The following is a 6,776-nucleotide window of genomic DNA, read 5'->3' on the forward strand; positions in this document are numbered from 1 at the left end:
GTCCCCACCCTCAAATCCTGGCAGAAGGAACCTCAGGGCTGTAGAACCCCTCCCCCACCCCGCACCCTGCTGCGCAAGTCGAGTGGCCCTGACTAGATCCGCTACTGAGTACTTAGGTATGACCCAAGTTTCTCTCTGAGAGGGACGGAGAGAAACTCGGCCATCCTCCCCCACTCCTTACAAAGGGCTTTCTCTCCCTGGAGATTTTGGGAACAGAAGAGGCCATGGTCACTCTGCCTCTAGTCCCGGGTCCTGCACAGACTTTGGTTTCAGGGACCTGTGCAAGGCTTCGTTTGTGTGACCGGCAAGAATGGAGGTGAGTAGTCTGTTCCCAGTATTGGGACTTTGGGGTCACAATGCTTCATGGGGAGACAGGTAGGAGCTTTACACAGAATAGAGGTCAACAATGTGTTCTGAAGCTTTCTGGTGACTCTGGGTTGCAGTTTTGCAGTTGTGGGCATGTGGTTAGGTGCGAGCCTGAAGCCCACGTGCTGGTCAGCCTGCAGAAGACTTCCCCACACCTTCACACAGACTTGTGCTTAGTTGTGCCCAGCGAGGCTTCAAGGACCAGGATCCTGGAGCCAGCCTGTGGCACTTGGTAGGAATGCAGGTAGCTTTCCGTGCTGAGGCTGCTGCCCTACAGAGTTGGGTGGCAGCAGACAGCCTCCCCAATCCAGGGAATGTGAGCCCCCATCCCCACCCCCATCCCCTAGGATGACTGAGAAACCACAGTTGGTGGCACCAGGAGTGGAGAGGCAGCCCCACGCCCTGGAGGAAACAGCTGGGGCCTTTGCAGGGGCCTGCAGGGGCTCTTTACCTGGTGCAGCAACCCTGGAGCTGCCAAGCCCTGCTCTCATTGGGCTGTTCCAGGCTGCCATTAGTGAGCCCCAGCTCTGCTCCCCGACCCACCCCAGCAGGAGCAGCTCAGCCTCGAGCGCCCCCTTGCGGACTCGCCTGGGAGATGGGCTGGGTCTCTAGAGAGTGAAGGTCTCTCCCCAGCTCACACTCACACTCATGTTCGGTCATCACCAAGACACAGTCCTGCCCTTCCTTACAAAGACCTGCTCATGAGGCCTGTGGCCACACACGTACTCCTTAACACCCCTACCACCACCCTCACCCAGGCACCCACGGGAAACCCATCCCTCTTTTACCACTCACACACACACTGGCACCCTGCATGTGCACACAGGAACACATGCCCCTCACCTCTTCTTTCACATGGGGCACAGCCCACCAGCCCTGGGTATCCTGGAACCAGAGCTAGGGAACCTCCATCTAAGAGTAGTTCCTACATGTTTCTGGCCTTTTGCTGTTCAGCACAGGTACGGCTATCCCCATTGCATAGATGAGGAAACTGAGTTCCAGCGTCTGGGTCATGGCCAATATGTCGTGACTCCTGCAGCTCTTTGGCAAGCCTCTTGTCTCTCTTCTTCCTGGCCTGGCTTCTTGGGTTCCGTTCACTCAGCACCTCTAGCTGCAAGAATACCTGCCCTCTCTGCCTGCGGATCCCAGACCTTCTGCTCCCTGCACCATGACTTGACAGGGCCCATCCCCACGCCACCAGGCGTCAGAGTGGACACCTTGGGCCAGGCAGACACAGCTCTGCCTACTTCTTTGGTTCTCTTTTGTCCCCTCCCCACTCTTTGGCTGGGGGTCAGGGAAGACTGGCACTGCTTCCCCATGCTCACCTGGGCCCTGGCCTCTTTCTCCTGCACTCCAGCCCCAAGTCCCTCTGGCCTCCAGGAGCTGTCTGCTCCCTTTACTGGTGGGCTGGGCCTGCTGGTGGGCTCCTGAGGGTGGGGCCTGCAAACAGAGAGCAAATGGGGAAGTTTATTGAGCCCATTCGCTAAATTGCCTTTATTCTGCAGAATTGCTTTAGGGACTAGCTAAGTAAATCACTGTTTCCTTGGTGGTGTGAAGAAAATGGGATGCATCCACCTAATGGGGAGCTAATGGCCTTTTAGCCAGGGGAGGAGAAAACTAATTAAAAATGATGGTATCTGTTAAAACGGAGCCTGGGGTGCCAAGGGGAAGGGAGGGCCTGGAAGCTGCTACTACCCTTGGGGACTTCCCCCCCTGCCCTGACAGAGGACCCTCTAGGTCCCCTTATCTGAACCGGATATGGCTGATACCAGCAATTGCCACCCACCAAGGGCTGACAGAGTGCTGGTCCTGTGCTGTGCCTGTTTGCTAGCTCACTTTATCCTCCAGACAACCCTGCAAGGGTTGTGGCCTTTTTTCCCCATTTCACAGGTGAGGAGACTGAGGCTCCCATAGCCTGTGGACTCTGGAGCCTATGGAGAGGACTTAGGAACCTCCCACCCCTGGGTCTCTGGCTTTCAGAAAGCCCCTTCTCTGGACCAGGGGTGGTGGGTACCAGGGGTGGGGCTGAGGAGGGGTCCTGAGCCTGCCCACCCACTGGGGAGTCACCTACCTGGAGCTCCAGGTGCTCTGGGGACAGCCTGGCCCAGATACGGAAGTGAGGTGTGATGCCTGCTCCGATGCCTAAAACAGGAGCATCTGGGTCTCAGCTGGTTTCTCAGATGGGCTGCTGATTTAGCTGATGTCTGGGAGTCTGGTGGGTGTGGGGACCAGCACCAGGCAGGGCCTGTCAGAGTGGCTGGAGGGAAGGGGCACATGTGCTCCAGGCATGGCAGGAAGACCTCTGTGCTGTGGTGGTGTAGGGGGTGTCCAGGACAGCCAGGATGCAGCCCCTGCACCCAGCGTCTTCCTGAGGTCCTGGCATCTGACAGAAGCTACTTTGCTGAAGGGGGTGCTGGGGCCAGGAGGCTGGGCTTCAGGGGTCTTGCTTGCAACTGTGTTTCCTTGTCCTTGTGCCCCAGGACTCACTGGGAGAAGAAAACACCCAAGTGGGTACCCAAGAAAAAAGGACAGAGTTGGAGAGGCAGCCAGCCTCCCTCCCCACTCATTAGCACATCCTGCCGTCCTGTGGGAGTGTCTGCATTTGCACTGAGGAAGCCCCCACCTGTGGATGTGTGGGAGGACCCTTCCTGTTGGTGCTGCCCTGCGGGTGAGTCCAGGCCCTGCTCTCCACCCCAGCCATGGGCTCTCCTCCGCTTCATTTTCTGCAATTGTTGTTGTGTGCCAGTGACTGAATAGTAACAGTAGTAAAAGTAACAGTAGCAATGATCAGCCCGCAAACACTCTCCAAGAGAGATGCGCTTGGGAAGACAACAGAAGGGCCCTTTGGCCTCACAAGCTGTGCCTTTGCAGGGATGAGCAGGAAAGGAAACACTAGGTAACTTATCTCACCTGCATGTGCGATATTTCAGATAGGAGTGGGGCAGGCAGACAGCGAGGTTAGGGTGGGAGTGGGCAGTGGGCAGCCAGGAAGGGAGGGTGCCCTGGCCATGCGCTGCAGGGGAGGGATGGGAAGAGCGGGCCATCTCTTCCTGTCCATCTGCACCTGGGCCCTGGAGGAGAGCAGGTGGCCAGCCCTGAGCAAACACCTCTGTTTGCTTTTGCCTCATGGGTGGCTTCGCAAAGTACAGCAGGCTGAGCACCATTACAAAAAGGTCACCTGTGCACCTGATGACCTGTGCACCTGGACAGGTATGTGCCCACCTGGTGGGCCAGCTGGTACAGGCTTTCCTGATATTGCTGATACCAGTGATACCTGGTTAGGCTGGGGCTGGGCCTCTGAGGCAGGCTAGGCCCAGTTCTGGGACCTGCTCAGGGGAGATGCCAGTGGCCCTGCAGACCCAGGTCCTGGGGGACCTGAGCCCCCTCCCAGACTTGCGTGCTGGCACTTCGCTCCTCTGTGATGTGGGGTGCTGGTGTCTGGGTCTGCAGAACACCAGGGCTCCAGGGGAGTGCCTAAGGAGCAGTGTAGCCCCAGGGCAGAGGGTGGTGGGGGGCAGGACAAAGGTCATCAAAACTTTCCAGTCTCCCATGAGCCTCTGTGATTCCAGAAAGTTCTCACCCTTTTGTTCCAGAAAGGGAAAAATAAAAAAATGTAACTTCCCAAAATTTAAGTGATGACCTCGAAAATTCTGGGGCAAATGTGTGCTTAGGGTATGAGGACATGAGGGTGGGGGGTGAGTTGGGGATGCACAGAGAGGTTCGGCTGCATTGTGTGGCCCACGATAGGTGGGCAGCGTGCAGGTGGTCTTTGCAGGAGACTTGTGCACAGGTCCCACAGAGCCTTGGAACGACCCAACTGATGAGCGCCTCCTACCTGTATCTGCGAGGGCAGGCGAGACTGTCCTTGGTGACAGAAACCCCGCAGTCTCGGTGGCTTAATACAGTCCATTTGTGTCCTGCTCATGGCACAGTCTGGCACGTCCTCCAGGCCCTGGGAGTGGCCACCTCCCGCCAGCAGCTCCAACTCTGGCCTGTGCACCCAGCTGTGTGCACTGGAGGGCACAGAGCGCTGAGGGGCCAGGCCTGGAGGGGGCCTGCCTCCACTTGTGTTCCACAGGTGGGATCCTGTCCCATGGCACTTCTCACTGCAAGGGAGGCCTGGAGTACAGAGAACACCAGGTGGAGAGGACACACACTGGGCTGAGCCTGCACGATCCCAGGGGTCTCCAGACTTTTGTCCTTCCTCACCAGCTCCTCCAGGCTGGCCTCTCCTGGTCAGGCCTGTGGTGGGGAGGGGCAGGGTGGCAAATTATTACAGTTCACTTTTTTTTAATTGAGGTGCAATTCGCATATAAAATAAAATGAACCATATCTAAATGAACAATTCAGTGGCATTTAGCACATTCACCATGTTGCACAGACATCACCTCTGTGTAGTTCCAGAACATTTCTATCACTCCAAAAGGAAATCCCATATCTACTAAGCAACTGCTCCCCATTCCCTCTCCCCTCAGCCCCGGTAACCACCAATCCACGTTCTGTCTCTGTGGATCTGCCTATCTGGATATTTCATATAAATGGGCCTTTGTGTCTGGCTTCTTTCACTTATAACATTTTCAGGCTTTATCCACATTGTAGCATGTGTCAGTACGTCTTTCCTCCCTAAGGATGAATAATATTCCACTGTACGGGTGCGCCACATTTACTTATCCCATCATCTGTTGATGGACAATTGGGTGTTTTCCACCTTTTGGCTATTGTGAATAATATTACTATGAACGTTTGTGTACAAATATCTGAGTCCCAGTTTTCAGTTCTCTTAGGTACATACGTAGGAGTGAAGTTGCTAGGTAATTCTGTCTTATTTTTTAAGGAACTTTTGTTTTCCACAGTGTCTGACCATTTTACACCCCCAGCAGCAGTGCACAAGGGTTCCAATGTATCCACATCCTCACCAACACTTGTTATTTTCTGTTGTTGTTGTTGTTAACTCTAAACACCCCCGTGGGTACAAAGCGGTATCTTGTGGCTTTGGTTTGTGTTTCCCTAATGACTAGTGATGTTGAGTGTCTTTCCATGTGCTGGTGGTCATTGGCGTATCTTCTTTGGAGAAGTCTCTCTCCAAGTGCTCTGCCTGTTGTATAACTGGGTGGTCATCTTCCTGCTGTCGTTTGATCTCCACCATGTATCGTTGAGAACAGCTCCATCCAGTGATGTATCTGTCCGTGCATGAGCCCCGGGTCCCTTGAGAGGAGGACATGGATTCATCCAATGTCCTCATGTGGGCATTGAGTCACCACCACCCACTGGGACCCTGAGGACATTCTTGGGAGACCTGGACTATACAGCCACATTGAATGTAAACGCCCCAGAAGCACAGGCATCACAGCTCCTGTGGGAGAAGCCAGCCCGAGAGGCTCCCTGAAGGATGGGCAAAGGGGGAGGGTGCTGGGAATCAGTGCCCTCCGCATGCCAGACAAGGCAGGACTCAGCAGCAGGGGAATGGGGGCTACCTTCTTTTGCTCAGCCTTAATCCAGATGCTTCAACTGACCAGGCAGGTCTGGCGTAAGGTGATCGCTGTAACTGCAGTGGTGTGAGGTCCTGCTGCTGCCCCTGGGACTGTTTCCTGGGATGCTGGTGCATGCCGAGGCAGTGGCCGCCTTTTTGCTGTGGAGGCTGGTGAGGAGGCAGGAAGGCCTTGACTGAGGGGTGGCAGGAAGCCTTTGTGGGCCCCTGCAAATCCGATTCCAGATTATGAGGGGAAGGACAGAGAACTGCCATTTGCTGACAGGTGCTCTGTGCCCAGGCTGCCCCAGCAGTCCTTCCAGGGAGGAGTTCCTGTCCCATTCACAGCTGGGGACAGAGCCAGAGAGGCTGAGCATGAGCCAGGCCACAGGCTTGGCAGTGGAGGAGCGTGGGCCCGCTCTGCCCAGTCTTTCTGCTCCCTCGTGTCACACTGAAATCTCTCCTTTGGATGTAAGCTCATGTCTCCTTGCCTTATCAGTGGCCTAGGAGGACACTTTCCATCCTAATCCTGCTCTGGCCCCATGTGCCTCCACTCTCGGGGCCACCTGGGCAGAGCCTGTCTTATTTCCATTGGACCACTGTCCTGCCTCTTGGCCCCGGTCAGGGGGTTCATATGGTGAATGCCTGCACAGATGTCACACAGACTCAAGGGATCAGAATTCGAGCCGAGAGGAGCCTTAGCATCAGGTGCAACCCTTTCATTTTAAAGATGGGGAAACTGAACACCAGAGAGAGGCATGAGTTGTCACACATCGAGGTGGCATCAGTTAAGGACTTGGTGCCATGACCCTGGGTGTCTGTTCCTCTGTACGACTGCTTCGGCCCTGGGTTTGGGTTCCTTTTTACTCTTGAAGTTGAGTGTTTGTGCCCAGGGGCTTGATAACAGGGTCCAGATGTAGGCAGTGTGACCTGAGGTGGCCCT

The sequence above is a fragment of the Galeopterus variegatus genome, unplaced genomic scaffold (assembly GCF_000696425.1).
Source record: "Galeopterus variegatus unplaced genomic scaffold, G_variegatus-3.0.2 Scaffold6183, whole genome shotgun sequence".
Taxonomy (NCBI): Eukaryota; Metazoa; Chordata; class Mammalia; order Dermoptera; family Cynocephalidae; genus Galeopterus; species Galeopterus variegatus.